Genomic DNA, 17490 nt, shown 5'->3' with positions numbered 1-17490 from the left:
GTGGGTGAAACAACTTCAGCATGGTAAACTTGTTAATCAACATTCCGCAAACATCGTTTCTCTGGTCCCTCGCGCGCTACATGCATCTACATGTGCGTACACACATGCACACTGTGATATGTAAATGCAGACAGATGCTCTTGCATAACATTTGCAAGTCATTTCTTAAAATGAAAAACGATCTGAAAGCAGGTGCACCGACTTAGTGGATGCTTCGGATAGGTTTGTGGTAGCACACGGGAGGGAGAAGTTGCTCTTAATGGCCTCTAGAAGTCACCAACAGTGAATGAGGAAATGACAGATCTTTTTTTTTTTTTTGAACTGGTTTCTATTAAAAACACAAGTGCCTGCTGGCTTCCTGGCATTTCTCCTCAAGCTCGGAGCCGTCAGGGAATCCGACCCTTGAGCTCCATTTATCTGCCTGACAGCGAGATGACACAGTGTCAATCAAGAGATGGTGCAAAGATTCTCTCTAAAGCACTCCTCGCACAGTGGTGCAATCCACAAGATGGCACAGGAATTCCTCCCTATCTCGGGTAGCCTGAATGTGACACAATCAATGCACTATTTCAGATCGGTTTGATCTGTTGGGGAGGTTTGCTTTGAGTAAGATCACCGGAGAATTCTGCAGAATGACTGGAGCTCTTATTGTATGGCGTACATTTTTGCTCAAACATATGACCTGTTGACATGAAGCAATATCCTCCATTTTCAAATAAATTTGACTTTGGATTGATATCGGCCACTTCCTTGATTCTACATAAGATTAACAGGATACAATAATCCCAAATCTGTATGGGCTCTTGCCATTGTCACACTTTGTTGTCAAAGTATCTTAACACCCAAATACAGTGCAGGGATGATACATCTTTAAACAAAAGATTTACTCCGCCTCGTTGTGATGTGTGAATAAACCGATTAGTTCAGCAGAGATAATGTCATTGTTATCGATCTCCTTTGTGTTTATGCTAATTACAAATCCATAAATCTTTACAAACGGATTTAGCCACTGATGGAATTAATCGTAAGCTATTCCGCTGGCTTTTCCCTTCGTTCCTCCGCAGGTTGGTTGATGTCTCATGGATTTAATGCCGTTAATGATGGATTTGGTTGGCAGAGTTTGCAGAGGAGAAATGCAAAAGTGAACTTTTTTTTTTTTTTGTGGAACTATGTTGAATGTATCCATTTTTCATTATCGCTGACACCCTGCAGTTGTTTTTGCATGTAAGAGGGATGCATTATTCAATCATGAAGCAGCTAAATATAAACAGATTAAATTTTGAATCTTCGTCAAAGCAGTTCTCAGAGGGAACTGTCAGTGTAACCCAGTTTTAAATGTCTCTCTTGCGCAATCATTTCATCTCTTTGCACAATAAGACTGCGATAAAAAGGGTCACGGACTCTTCACTAAATCCTTCTAGCTTTATTTTGAGATAATCTCGGCTTGACAGTGGAATTTTGTATTATTATGTGGTCCCTTTCACACATAATCGGCATTTTAACAGGGAATTTAACCTACAGTAGTATTAAAGAGTCAACTTCAAAAACAATTAATAAAGTCTACTGGGTGAGGTTGTGTACCAGTTTTACTTGTTTCAGCACGATTAGAAAGAAATACTTGTTTTTGAGTTGGTTGGTGGTTTTGTAGGATTCTTTCACTTCTAAGCTTTTAGTGCTCAATAAAAAATTTAACGACGTGTGCATCAGCAGGCTGCTCTCGGTTGCAATGCATTAATAACCACATCCAAGGGATTCTATTCAAAAAGGCTAGTGTATGATGTGGTTTTGTGATCACATAAACTGTTATTTGACTTTTTTGAGGTCAAAAGTGGACATTTCGAGCCAAATTCAGCCCAATTTGTAGTAGTACTCTTTCATTTAGTACTGTTGTCAAAATCTTCTTCATTAACTAAAATGTAAGTGATGTTTCATTTTCATATTCACCATTGGGTAAAAAGCCACCTCTATTTGATCTACAGGCATATGTCACATGCAAAACAGGAAATCCAAGATGGAGACTCGTTTGTGGTTTTCCTTAAACCATAAAGCCATAACAGTTGCCATGGTCAAGTGAAACTCCCAAAGGGTGCGAACCTGACCAATGGGCAAGAAATAGCTGCTGCTCATTTGAGAATGACAAATATTACACCTTTCCCTTGCCTCAGTAATGGATTTTTCCTTGAAGCTCTGACAACTCACCAGTGACCTTGACATTGAGCAACTATCCTTGGGGGTCAATTTCTCCATCCTTCACTGTAAGCCATCGCTGTATCAAGTAAATGGTAAAAGTAAGGTTTGTTTTGACTGGTTTGTGTTGTGACCTGGTTGACGATGGATGCAGTAGTGAAAGAGTATTTACACGGACTGGATGAGGCGTAAAATATTCACTTTTGAGTGTTTTACTGACGCTATTAACACACAAAGTCTCAAATTTTGGACAAGCACAACAACATCACGCTGATGATTCAAGGCTACTTCAATATTACTGTTTGTTTTGTATGCAAGAAATAATATCCATGGTTATATTTAGTATATAGAGTGATCACTGATAACATTGGCAAATTAAGCTTTATTACTTATTATTAACCTTTTGTTTTTGCAGTATTTGAGAATACAAGTCTTTGTCCTTGGCCCACATAAAACCTCCACTTCATTTTTTTTTTTTACAGCAGGTCCAAAAGTATTTTTCAAAAGCGGTTACACAATACAGGGAATACAAAACCCCCCAAAAAACAAAACCAAATCCATCTGAACCTGACACATCACAAAGCATTGTTACATGAAGGACTGTCAGAATCACGGCGTAAACTTCTGAATAATTAACGCTCTTTTATGAAAGGCTCTCCACTGTGATAATACTGTCTGATCACATAAACAACACACACTGACTTTTCTGAGCTTAATAACACCAACACATTGAGAAGAAATCAATTTTTTGCTTAATTAGATGACTATTTACAGCAACATCTTCCCTCCAATCTCCATTTACTCCATTCGCTCATGTGCTAAACCCCAAATGGGATTGCATTTATTCTGCACCACAGCAGGCTGTTGGGCTTATCTCAGCCTAACAATAGAGGGGGGGGGAGGACAAACAGGCTGATGACCTGACATGTACGAGTGCAGATCGTAAAAGACAAATGAGATCAGGAGGGTGGGTGGATGATGGTCCCGCTCAGACAACAAGGCAGTTTGAAGGGTTATAGGCACGGACATTAAGGGCAGCCATAAGGTAAGATGCGAAGGCAAAAGAGGGGAAAACCACCATTGTGGCTGATGCTCACATCCACGAAATCCAATTCAAAATGATCATTAAAAAGCAAAAGATTATTCATACTGCTCTAAAACCAATTTTTGGTGGTTGGAACATGCTATTAAAGCCATGCTGAGCAGTGTGCAGGATCATAATCCAGAGCCTTCAGCATCCATGCTCATTAATATTGGCTTAACAATTAGTCATGTCAAACAATTATCCACATACGTCACTGTGTTGCAAATTTTGCTTTTAGGGAGCATTCCGTTATTGAATTAGTTCCATTTGAGCATGCCTAATTCTGCATTTCTGGAGCAGTGAACACGACAGTCAGACAGAATAATACCCCAAAGTCTTCCTGTCCTCTGGCTAAAGGCAGATTTTGTGCTTGACGATACATAGAGAGTTACAAGGATGTGTCGGCCTGATATGACAATGCATGTTTTACAAGCCTCCACTAATGTGTTACTCATTAGCAGGGCAGCTGGAAAAAAAAAATGCCCAACTTTACGTATAACATCAGCAGATTTGCCCGCTTCACTACCAAAACTGTGACAATACAGGGAAACGAGTGTTTCAAAATGCCTGCCATTTTCACACTAGTGTAAAAATCTGTCACAGGCAGGACTGAAAATAAATCTATAGATTACAGAGTAGCTTTAATGGCAGCACACAGCAAAATTATCTCAGTGTCTGAGCGAATTATAATAAGAAAGCAAGCAATAAAAGATCGTTTCTATTCATCTATCTAGCATTTATACTGGTGTAGCAAACACATCAGCCTCTTTTACAACCATGTCCTTGTCAGAAGGTCTGATAAAAGTCACACACCACACGGAGGTGTTCTGTATGCTGTGACATGGTATAGATAGATATCAATATTTCCATTGGCTGAGTAAAGCGGCATCAAACCGAGCACAACTGCAATTTCAGCAGATTCTGCATCACATTTAATTAAGAGGACATTACGGTCAGAGCGTGTTCCGTTGGACATGTCAGGGTATTGATTTGGCATCAAGGCGAACACATTGTTATACCTCACCATATACCAGTCACACCCAATGTTGATAAGGTGCGAGACATTTAACATGCTATCCTTTGCCTTTTCCATTAGTGTCTTGTATATTGTCCCTGCTAAATGGTGGAAGAAGAAAAGCATTGCCTCAGAATGGAAAAGCAATAAACGTACTATTAGGTCGTCCCTCATAAATTCTTTCGCTTTAGTGCTCAAAAATCAAATATGTGCACTGCAATCAATGGCGTAACAAAATTACAAATGCTTAAACCCTTAACCTCGATTTAGCTTTCCTTCAATAACCTCACATTTAAGAACCTGATCGTCTCTTTGTGTTTTGAAATACCATGGCCTCTTTTCACCTCCCTGGCCAGTGGGAAGTACAGTAAGCCATCTATGACCAGTAATTTGTCTTTATCATCAGCCTTCTGTAACAGACAAACTGGAAGCAGCCGTGTGGAGCCTGGCACACGGAAAAACCCAACAGCCAAGTATTATCATGCATTAAGATGGATTGTCAAATGACAGCCGAAACAAAAAGCAACATCTATCTCTTTATGAATAACCTTGCCTGTTTCAAATTGGTGTGAGCCCAGGGGACAGTTTGGATGTACGTGTTGTCTATACACACACAAATCAATCTGTAGCCATGAGCATCTTCTCGCTTTGCTCTTTGTTCGTCATAATGAGAGAATGACATAAATAATGCCGAAAACTGGATAAATTTAAAGAACCATCCGTCTCTGTGACATTGTTTATAAACCAACAATCACTGACTTTGATTTCAGACTCCTGTTGATTAAAATATTATGTATTTTAAGAGATTCTCTCTAAAACAAGAAAATTTTTTCCCAATTGAAACTGGGTCGTCACTTTTGTAACTGCAGTTGTTTTAGCAAAAATGTCATCGTCTTGTAGACCTAAAGAGGCAAAGTCAAAAGATCGCAGCCCTAAATAGACATAACACAAGGCTTTTACATCGGGACACACGAAACAAAACAAAAAGTTACTGTTCCTTGATGGAAGTGACAGGCTAACCATGCTTGACTACACTAATGTAATACCACAAGCTGTCCGACCTAAAACTCTCAACTCTGGCTGCTTTCTGAATAAAAAAAAAGGCCTCAAGAAGCATCGTGGATCCTTTGGGATACATATGGCATGCCAGCTCCCAGCGGGGTATTTACTAGGGCCAAATCCTTACTTGTAGCACTTAGAAAAATGCAAGCTACCTCAGGGCATGATGAAAATGTGAAAACACAGAGCGAGACATGCAAAGCTTTTGGCCCCGAGTGGGGACAGTGACAACCAGCACAACCAAAATTCCAATCTGCTCCTCATTGGACAAAATGATCAGTCCCTTGGAGTGAGAATAACCACATCGGACAGCGGAACCCAATTCCAGCAGGAGCTGTGAAAGTAGCCTAAAAAAAACAAATGCATATCAGCACCTGATTTACGGGGCCAATATCAGGTCAACGCTGCTACGCTACAACTGAAAAGAATCACGAAACTGTCGGAAAACCGAGCAAAATCCAAGAACACGTGGCAGAGATGTTGCCTTATCTTGGTCACTCCCTTTTTGGTAAAGACGGCTATCAAGGCAGCCATTTGTCTGATGGACTGTACCCTTATGGCACATTGAGGATCCAAGGAAGCCATCTCATAGGAAAGTGAAAAGAAATGACAGAGCAAATGAGTGAGTCTCTGTTTGTTTCAGCGACTGGGCATGTGGCAGGCCCTCATTGAAACAAAGTGACTGCGAGTGACTGTGCGTTGCAGAGAGCATGCCGAAGAATGAACAGTACCACTCAGTTTGAATGGGTTCATTGAATCTCTCTCATGGTTTGTGGCTTGGAAGAGTAGTTGGCAAAAAATAGATGCAAAGACTCGTGCCATGCAGCCCAGTCAGATCTCAGTGTGGGAGCCAGTTCGGCCTTCGGAGCTGTGAATCGAGAGTGGAGCAGCCTCGGCCGTTCACTCACACTATTATTTCCTTGAGCTTCTTCCTCAATTTCCTTTCACCTACTGCAAATCATCACTGGCTTAATAGATCCACAAATTCAACTGCCGTCTGCTGCAACTCAACAGTTTCATTCATAGGAGATGATTATGAATGTGATTAGGGAGAATAATATGAAGAAATTGATAGTCCATTGTGCAACACACAATGTTTTGGCCCCTTGTTTGCTCACGTAGAGATGGAGCCCTAGAGGTATTGAGCTGAGCCAATCCCCTGTGCTGCCTTAGTGGATCATGGGGTAAGCTCCTAATTACTCCGAGGGACAGCTCAGTGGCATTATGAGCTGTGTAAACACACACACACACACACACACACACACACACACACACACACACACACACACACACACACGAGCTAAGTGGGTGAAAATGCATTCCGCATAAGTACCTCTTAACAAAGTTTTAGATAATGTATATATTTAACAGCATGCCTCAAATTTTGACTGCCACCAGCATATTGTGCTAGAATAAAGAAAATAAGTGGCCTTATTTGTACAAAGAAAATGACCTACTATCTGAAAGCCAACATGGGGTAATAAAATTAATGTTCGGTAAAACTGAATATCCACCAGTGTCACCAAGCCTTGAACAAACTAATACATTCAACTTGTATTTATAGCAACCAAATCCACAGAAAGAAAGAGCTGCACTTTCACAGCCAAGAATGATTAAAACCTAGTGAGTAGGGTGTACAGAGATTCTGTTCTGCTGCGGCATCATTATTTATCTCCCTGTTGGAAGTGTGCTCTAATGTATGACCGTAGAAATATTCGGGAAGAGTCAACATTTGGAAACCACGAAAGCATTCATCATCTGGTGCCTGCAAACTGTTTCAAACTAAATGAACACAAACATATGATATTCACCGAGGCGAGTGTGAATGCAGTGGCCTGTTCAAGGTCACAACATGACCTGAGTTCCTCCAGAGGGAAGGTGTGTGTGTGTGTGTGTGTGTGTGTGTGTGTGTGTGTGCTTCCTAGTTAGGCTCATTCCCACCAATACAAGAGGCCATGTTGATGGCCTTCACTCGTCAGTGCCCTCAGAAATCTGCTACTGGCGTACTGCATGGAACAGCCACAGTAAAATCGATAACGTGTTTTTAAACCTCGGGAGAGCCGGGGGTGGTGCTACATGTTTACTGCGCTGCAATGAAAACTAAATCCATCATATATTGTTTGAGCCGCCTGCTTGCTCTATATTTATTTTCTCTTTTGTCATGTGTCTTTTATTTATGGTTTTATTTCTGATATGAAAAAAATAATTTAAAATGATTTGAGGTAGTCAGAGATAGATAATCATGATTACATAAGAAAATACATACTGCTTGTATGTTCTGTATATGCTGATATTTGACCTAAAATATATATATATATATCATGTGCTGGTAATTTGACTAATGTTAAGATAAATATTTACAATTAAAATGTGACTTTTCAGATGTTTTTTCAGTCTAGTAATTAATAGAAAAAAAAAAAAAATCCTCTACAGGGATTAATTCCCTTAATTACAGAGTAGCCTATGAATAATGAATAACATAACAGGTGCTGATGCCGGGGATTACTTTATGGTAGTAGCAAGCTTCCAGCAGCTAATCCAGAGATTTATTTTCTACATCGAGTGTGTTTAATCTTTGATACAGTTTTACATGATTTTCCTGTACCAGAATAACAAATCATAACTTTCCAATTTTGACAACCTAAGATAGAGATATCCCTTTTTTTCCTCCATCATATTGAATCCTGATTTTAGTTTTTCAACTACAGGCTGTTAGGTATTGCAATAAAATGAATGCAATTGAATGTGGCATCAGCTGTCTTGTTTTACTGATTTCTTTCTTTTTTTTGTTGAAAGTTTTGAAGGCTCACATATGTAGTTCATGGTCCAATCTTAGCATCCACATTAAAGTTACAGTAAAAGGCTTCAACAGGTCCAGAGATTTGGACATGATCTGAAACAGGAAAAACCTCCCTAAAAATAATGTGCATACATTGATGTTTTAAAAAAGAATCTGAAAGGATCTTCAGCACAGTCAGACTTGAGCAAGAGATAATGAGACCTGATCCACCGGCAAAAGTAATGACCAATCCAACAAACAGCTGCAGTCAAAAACATGTCATCTTTTTCCTCCACTTTAAAACAAAAAATGTTTTCTCGTCTAATAGTGTAATCAGTATGGCTGACCTCTACCCTGAACTGCCGAATCCTCAGACCCTTTGGATGAGAGCACTTAGCAGTAAACGCTGAATGTGCGCAAGATGGTGTGAGGCCATGACATGTTAATGGCAAGACAGAAACAGCAGTTTGTGACATCAGAAGAATTTCTGTGGATCGTGAAGTCAAGTCAGGGTCCTTCATGCTCACGTTAAGAGACAACCATTTCTTGCGTCTGATGTCTGTTAGTAATTGTACTAAATTTTCTGCATCAAATAAAATAATTAAATTGGCTAGCACGCTATTTACACGTCAATTTCCTTTAAACGACTTATTCAATGCACTTTATGACCGTTTCGAAGGGTGCTTTAAAGCCTCAAAAAGTCTTTCTGAAGAGACCTCACATCCTTGCCAATTCCACAGTTGGACAGCCCTGAGCCGTTTTGGAGATATCAGAAACAAGCATCAAAGTGTCTGAGGTTGGGATTGGACCCATCACTCACACTTATCATACCTGCGGCCATTTAGGAGATTTGGTCAAACAACCTTATATACCTTTTGACAGGACGATGCAGCGATTCAGTACTTCTGTAGAACAGAAAGCATTCTTCCTTTACTATCTTGACATTTATGCAATTTTATCATTATACTATTGAGATTGTGACAACTGCATAAATAAAAGGAAATAGAGAACATAGACAATGAGGTTTTTCCCGTCAGCAGGATGTGCTGCGATTCGACTGACTCAGTATGAAGTAATCTACGTGGCTCATATTGATCTGACATGTACCCCTATCCTGACCGCGTCCCATTTCAACACTGCGCGGATGGAGAATGTTGACGTTCCCTTTTTCTCAAAGTTTTAAAGCAAGCACTGTGCAGGTGTGTGTGTGTGTGTGTGTATGCGTGTGTGTGTGTGTGTGTGTGTGTGTGTGTGTGTGTGTGTCTGTAGGCAAAGCCCTGCTCTGTTCTGAAACATATTTCCAGACCCTGGTGTTTGAGCTGTGGGGGAAGAAGCGAGGGGAGATTGAAATGTAAGGAGCTGCCGCCGTGGCGCCACAGTGATCTGAGGGGTGCCATGGAGACGCCTGTCATGGGTGGGGGGGGGGGTCCTGTGATGTTGATGTGTCTCTGTCTGCAAAGGCTGACAATCTGCTAAAGTCAAACTCCTCAGATGAGTGCTCGGTGTGTGTGTGTGTGTGTGTATGTGTGTGCGCAAACGTATGAATTTCTGTATATTCTCTGTGCATGAGTGTGTTTGTGTATGCGTTCACTGCGTAGGTGTGTGCCTGCTCTTTGTAGATGTCTACTTTGATTTGAATATATCCAAAGAAGGTGCTGCCTGCAGCACAGTGACAGGTTCAAAGGCAAATCGACCCAATTAGGACCAGAAAATGGTATTCTCATGTAGAGCCCATGAGTACAAGTAGATGCAGACACCGAATTATAATGCGAAAGGTAATTATTCTTGCACTGCTTGACAACAAACAAGAGGAGTTTTTATAATTCTACTTCATCGGCTGTGAATGAAAAAGTCGGTCCTCCAAAAATGATTTCAATCAATCTTATGACCATAAGTGGACAATCAGTGACCTACCCAATGCACTTGTAAACCTGCCGGTTTGTATCTTTTTAAAAAAAAGGTAACTAAAAACAGTTCCCATGAAGTGCAGTCACGACTCTAAAATTACAGTCATGCTCACTCACATAGCATTAGTAGAAATGTCAACTTACTATAATTTTCCAGACTGCTTCCCTTGACATTTTAATTAATTTAGCAGTTTTTGACCAAAGCACATGTGGTTTGGGTACAGATGAGCTGGCCTCATTGGAGCTCTGCAAGTGTCTCATGTTGCTCTGAAAAAAGTAGGAGGCTTGATTGTTCTCTGAATGACTAATACTGCCACTTGGTATTCAACATCATACAAGTGACGATTGAAATGGTCACTTTTGAAGGAGAGTTTCAGTTATTTTTTTTCCGTCTATCCCCTCTAATATTTGTTCACGCCGAGCGGGAAAAGTCTCACAGTATTTCGAACAGAACCTCGCATTTCCAGTCATGATTCAGTCGGGCACAACCCGTTCCTGGGTGTTCTGAACTCTTGATTTGTGCTTTGATGTACTGCTTCCTAACTCGTAGCCAATCTCGCCCATATTGCTAAATCAATATGCCCGCTGATGAATGTTCACCCTGACAGATTGTGGGTGACAAAAATCAACTCAAACATTTGCTGCCTGTTCATTTAACAATCCATTTGTATATCGAGGATGAGGTGATGGCAGCGGGCTGGGGGACACTATCCCTATTTCAATTACAGCAGAACTCTCCTGAGGACGAGGTTGAAATAGAGTTCACACACATAAAGAGAAGCGGGTCGCAGAAGTTAAGGGGGCTGATTTTAACAGATTAATTTTCTGTGGCTTGAGTTGGGTGTGTTACATTCACTGCACTCCAAATTTACACCATCAACTTTTGAACTTACTGACATCAGTTGCTGTTAATTAATGGTACATTAAATATGCATCTTTATTATATGAAAACCTATTTAATCTAAGCTAAACTATATTTTCCAAAAGCTTTACTTTGATCACACTATGGTACATTTGATTTTTAATAATAATAATGTTACTGATAATTTCTTCCAGAGTTATTCATAAATCCCTATGTGTGATATTTAAGTATTATGGGTTCACAAAAGAACAAATCCTGAGTGTGAGAATGTGTGAGAGTCAGCAGGAGGAGGGAAGTTATTAGTGAGAAAGTGTTATTTTTAAATTTCTGCCATGAGAGTTAACTCCTGTATGACAGGGAGTTAAACATTTTCAAAAGTAATATCCATATATGCCTAGAAACTTTTTTTTGTCTTACACTGCAGTATATTAGGGCAATGCTCCTTCCCCAATGCCTGTTGTTGCTAAAAATTGCCACAGATACTAATGCCATATTTATGACAATCTGACTGTTGCGGTGATGTTAGCACAAGACAAGTTATGACAGCGACATTTGACTGCAAGAATCTTGTTTATGTAAGACACGTTACCTCACTTCCACTCTGTAATGATATAACAAGATCGTATCTCACTTGCACTCTCTCGCTGTTTTTACATGTCTATACCATCATCATCGGGTCTTGGGGGAAACCTGCTAAACCTGTCTCTTTAGGGGGTCTCAGTGCGGGCCGAGCAGCTCCTTAGCCAGCAAAAAGAATTAGACACAATAAGTGAGCAGACAAATCTGCCATGAGGAAGCTTGGCTGACAAAGACAGCCAGACTCTCCAGTGGAGCATGAGCAATTCTCTATATAAGCACATCTCTGTGTCCAGAGGGGCCCCAAATTGAAGTCGAATGTCCTTACAGCCAAAGCAGCCATCAGCCATGACCCCAGAAGTGAGTTGGGAAACGAATACGGTCTATATTTTTAGGCCCATACATCAAACATTTGTTTCTAGGCTGATAAGTATATGGACTTACTTCTGTAAGCACTAACTGTTCAATTTGCTGGGGCTATTTTGCCTCCACTGAGAAAATGATGTTGAAAAAGGACAACACAGTCTCATGAAATCCATGAAGTGAGCACACAGTCAGTGGCACGTTATTTTACAGTCCAGTGGTCAGTTAGTATTCACAAAGTTTATTCCACAAAGCCGTTTCATTGTTGGCAACAACAATGATCATCTGTAACTGGCACAGCATTACATTATGTACTCATTATGTAACTGTTTGAAATGCAACTGTTTTTGTAACATAATCTAACATAAAACCTATTTGTTAATTGTATCTGGTATTGTACTAAAGGATATTCACGTTCATAACATAAAATCTGGACTCAAATAGGGGCCAGTGTATTGTCACTCTGAGGCTGTGATTAGGCGCTGTGGTGCTTTGAGCTCAACATGTGGTTGCATTGCTCACAGTAACAATGCTAAGATGTTGATGGTTAGCATTGTTGCTGTGTTTACCACGTTGGGGATCTTTCTTTATGATTGTGGGATCCTAATATCTGCTCATTCTCACTGAGCACAAAGTACACGAAGAGTGGTAATAAGCATTTATTTGATCATTAACCAAAAAAAAATAATTTTTAAGTTAGATGCTGCCGTGAGATGAAAAGCTGGGATCACCGCGACAGTTTATCCAGAGGGGAATATGAATGTCTCCACCAAATCCCATGACAATACACTTCGTGGTAGTTAAAACCTCTTATTAGTGAAAACCACAAACGCTCGAGAAAAAAGTCAGGCAATTACCAGTGATTAAACTGTCTGGGAAGCATTAATGTCAGTACAACGTTTTTGTTTTGTGTCAATCTATGAAGTAGATGTTGAGATAATATGACACTAGCTGACAAAATATTGACCTGTTTGGGAAAAAAAAAAAAAATCAGGGGATTACCAAAGAACTAACCCTCTGGAGACCTTGGACATCTCTACCAAATTACATGGTAATATGTTTAGGATTGACATTTCACTCAAAATCAAAAAATGTCAAACTTATGGTGATGCAAGAGATAAAAAAACAAACAAAAAAAAAAAAAAAACAGTGGATCATCCAAGTCAATAAACATCATCCTCTGAGGACAAGGAATGACTGAACACAATTTTATGTTAATCCATCCAATACTTGTTGATTCTATAGTTATTATTTCTGTCTTCGGACCACGAGGGTGGACAAATGTACCTACATTGCCATCTGTAATGTCACTCAAGTGACTGATATAATAATTCTAAGTAATGATGCCTTATTAGAGATTGTGTGAGAGGATGACTCGTTCACAAATATGCTCCAACCCTCACAACCATAGTCAGACCACACATCATTTGCCAGCTGACAGAGATTGAGTCACATGAAAACATACAATTTACACAATCAGTTCAAGAAGCAACAGAGCAGCTGCTGTGAGTCACAATCTGTCATACCTATTTCTCCTCTCTCCTTAGCAGACTTTAGCAAAAAATTATCTAAAATATTTGACAGGTAGCACTGACCCTGAATACATCTTTATTAGACATGTGGGTGCACCTGAATACTGAGGTATTTCATACCCAATAAAACTCAAAAAAGGACTCACGGGTACATGCCAGCATGTCAAAAAGCAGCCACACGCTAATATCAATGCCAATTGCACGACACACCTGCATGTCGGAAAGCAATGGGTAAGAGAGCAGTCCTTAACTACTCGGTGTCACACACTCATCTGCATCTGTCACAATCCCCGTTTACAAGCCCCCCGGTCATGTCACACAGACGTGTGAAAATAGTTGTCGAGAGAAAAGTGGAGAGGGTGATGCAGGGAACAGCGGCTGGGAGTGAGAAATCCGGTAATGATGAAATGAAATCGGGTGGTATAAACTAGAGAGCAAAATAAAGAGAGAGGAAAAGTGAAAGCAGGATGGGAGACCAAGGAGAAAATAGGAAAAGTAAATAAAGAATATTGCCAAATCAAATTGACATGGAAACCTGATAGCTGCGCCACACTGCTTCTAATTTAAAGCATCTAAACTTCCCATTTTAAATGTAAATTAGAGCTATAACTGCGATGAAATACAATGAAATGAAACAAGATGCACTTAAGGATTGAGCGCAGTCTGGAAATGTTGACGTCAAAGAATATACTTATTGATACTAATGAGCCTCATAGCTGGTCATTTAAAAAAAGGATGAGAGCATCCTCCACCTAACAAGACCAAGAAGAAATCATCATTTGGAAAATTAAAAAACTACATCCGATGCACTTAACTGGGAGCTCAAATCATACCCTGACGTCATATTGACACGCCAATTAGAGGAGTCATGTAACACCCTTTGGTAATATCACCAAACATAATTGCAGAGCTAAAATAGAATTATAGCTAGATCAATACAGAAATCCTGAGAGGGATAGAGACTGCGAGTATGAGACTGTGTCTGAGTGTGTGTGTGGGGGGGGGGGGGGGGGGGGGGGGAAGCAAAGCTGAGCTTCATTGTGTAGAAGTTGATCTGTAGAAAGAAAAAAAAAAGGTGGGAGCGAGCGGTGGGAAGAGGGTTCCCAAAGGATACCACCATTTCATAGCACAGCGCTCGGTGGTACCTCCTGGGCTGGAACTAATTGGTGAGAGATTAACTTTCCTGTGGGATATAACGACCCCGAGTGATGCCACACATCTGCGGATCAGTGACATCGGAAGGGGCCAGTTTCCATGCCATGCGCTGCGAGTGATTATTTGGTCCTGGACTGTCTGTCTACCACTTAAAGCCCAATGGGACAAAAATAGCATGCTTTTGAAAATGCTGCAGGGACGTGATGTCTGTTTATCTGCAGAGCTGGGGGAGCGAGTGTGTGTGATGCACCTGCAGATGCCGCATGATGGTTAAATCAATATCAAACAGGATCAAATCAGGAGAAGAGATGGTCTGCTTAGAATTCACTGCTCACTCATAAACATTTTAGTATAATTAGCACCACCAGATTTTTCCCTGAGCTCTTTATGATATCTGGAGCTGGAGAGGAGAACGGTCCGAATAAATGCTTATGGTCCGAGTTTGTGAAAAGAAGGCAAATGTCATCTCCCTGCAGAGCAAGAGTGAGGACAAATTGTTGTTCTTTCATAGCTGCGCATACACTTTTTGATTGTGCTTAGGCTGCATTCTTTTAGGTTACGTTAGTCCTCAAACAACCGCTTGTTTTCCTCACACCCACTCATCACCCAATCTTGACAACCTGAGGGCAGCACCAGTCAATTGCGATGTTGAACTAGTGGTCGGTATCCGACAACATTGTTGTTGACTTGTTGATCTCCGCCACGATCGATCCGGGCTCTTGTTTGATTACTGGATGACAGCTCGTTTTGGAAGGCTTAGGACTTCAACCTACAACTTCACCCGGCTGCACTGCTATTTGTTCTCTGCAAAGTTGATGTTGGTTCACATGATAGTGCAGCACGTTTCACCTTGATGAAAAAACACTGCTGTGATCTCGAATGCCATTCTTAAACTTGATTCAAGAGTTTGAAATTAAACCCAGTAATGTTTATATATATTTATAACATACATACTGTAGATGCTTAATCATCTTTCCCTACTTCAATGGATCTGTGACCTTTCTAGGTCATATAAACAAACAAAAACCAATCAATTTGAAGCTTAAAAATATATGATTATGATCCAGCTGGTGAAAACATTTCCTTTTCAAGTAGCACTTCATTGTCATATGCCAGAAAACTCTTTCTACCCTTTGTGGCTGATCTTCTCTCATCTTTTTCTCCCACGGTAATGAAAACGCACTTTTGCACCCAAAAACAGGCATAATTGCTGTCCCTTTGTGCCATTCTCATCTTCTCACTGCTCTTCTTATGCATGCACCCTCAAGGTGAACAATTGTCGGTTTTACCCAAGATTGTTCTGCAAATAATGGGCCGTTTGACGGAACGCATAGTGGTTGTACAGAAAGAAAAAAAAAAAAAAAAAAAAAAAAAATCATTCATCCGGGGAAAGGAGCAGTCTCTTTCTAACGGTTTGAATTTAAGTCTGATGTCCCAGTTATCACAGCAGACTTGACAAGGTGCAGCTACCACTACTCATTTCACCTGTCAACAGCGGGTGTATTGACACATGGAGGGGAGACGGTGTTTTCATGGGTGAGTGGCACCCAGTGGAGAAAACCATTTTGCAAGGTAACCAGACCATTTGTGGGTCATATCCTCCCTTTCAGAATGTGTAGCGTCTCATAATGCTTCACCAGCTCCCCACTATCAGTGAAATTGTTGTGTTTGACTTCCAGCATGGCATCCTATCTTTATTTCAGTAGAAACCACCACGTTGAGGCCTCATAGGAAACACCAAACCTGCAGTCAGCGCAGAGCAGTGTGTATTCGCTGTGTAGAAATGAACAGGCAGAATTCAATGGTGTTCAGGGTGACGTAGAACAAGATGGGAAAGCTGCAGTTTCCTGTCCCATCACATGATTAAGTGGAATACATCTTCATGTGCAATCTATTACGTGTACAGATAGATACACCGCCTTTATATTACATTAAAATGTTTCCTGTGGTTCCATTTTCTTAATAATGCATTGATCTCATTTTAAACCCTACCTGCTATTGTGCAGAATAAAGTGGTTCTCTGTACATTTCCAAAATCACAGCAGGATTGTAATTAAGCGAGTATAAATAGGTCATTTTTCTACACTGATGTTCATAAGTCTTTACAAACCTGAACTGGCAGTGTCTCGGGAAACATGCTGATGCTAAGCAGGTATAATATGTGCTCGACTGCCAACATTTTGATGTCCCTTCTTGAAACATTCTTTCATTTCATTGAGCGTGTATATTTGCAAAATGTTTCTTACAGCTTTTTTCTTTTACTCCCGTAACTTTCATATTCTATCCTACAATAACTTTTTAATCTGCAGTATTTTGATGTTCTTGTCTTTTTTTCTTTCCCTTTCGCCTTCAGTTTTATCATGTTTTTTTTTTTCCCTAAACCATTTTGTAGAAAAAGTGCTAATCCCCCCCAAAAAGGTATTATATTATCTCTATATTAGTTAAGCATGCTAATACAGAACACTTTGGTTTGAAGCTGGTTTAGTTTTGTAGACATTTGTTTATAAATTATGAGACACAAATATATGAAATGATGATGGCACAAGCAAAAAAAAAGTCAAGAGATCACTAAAGGTTTAACAATTTAGCAAGAGGGGAAAATCAAAGTGTCTTCAAATGTCAATCGATCTGATAACTTTCACATTTCACCAACAATCACCATGATGACTCTAAAAGAGTCAAGGCATCACTCAAGTCATCTGGCTTCATGCTCAGAAAATATCAATTCTTATAAAAAAAAAAGAAATGTTAGGTCATTTCAAGTATAAGACGTAGAGAAAAATTAACTCATTGATGGCGCCATACAAAAAGTCATAGCATCACCGACATTCATTGGTATTCATTGGCTGGGAACCATGAATCTCCGTATCAAATTTTACAGCAATCCATCCACGAGTTATTGAGATATTTTAATAATAAAAAAAAACAAAACATGAAGAAATGTCACAGGACCTACAGTCAGTACAATTGA

Source organism: Embiotoca jacksoni, unplaced genomic scaffold, assembly GCF_022577435.1.
Source record: "Embiotoca jacksoni isolate LCO1_2020_lvr unplaced genomic scaffold, fEmbJac1.0.p SCAF_49, whole genome shotgun sequence".
NCBI classification, from domain to species: domain Eukaryota; kingdom Metazoa; phylum Chordata; class Actinopteri; family Embiotocidae; genus Embiotoca; species Embiotoca jacksoni.
The sequence above is the reverse complement of the archived record's forward strand: the minus strand, read 5'-3'. Positions refer to the sequence as shown.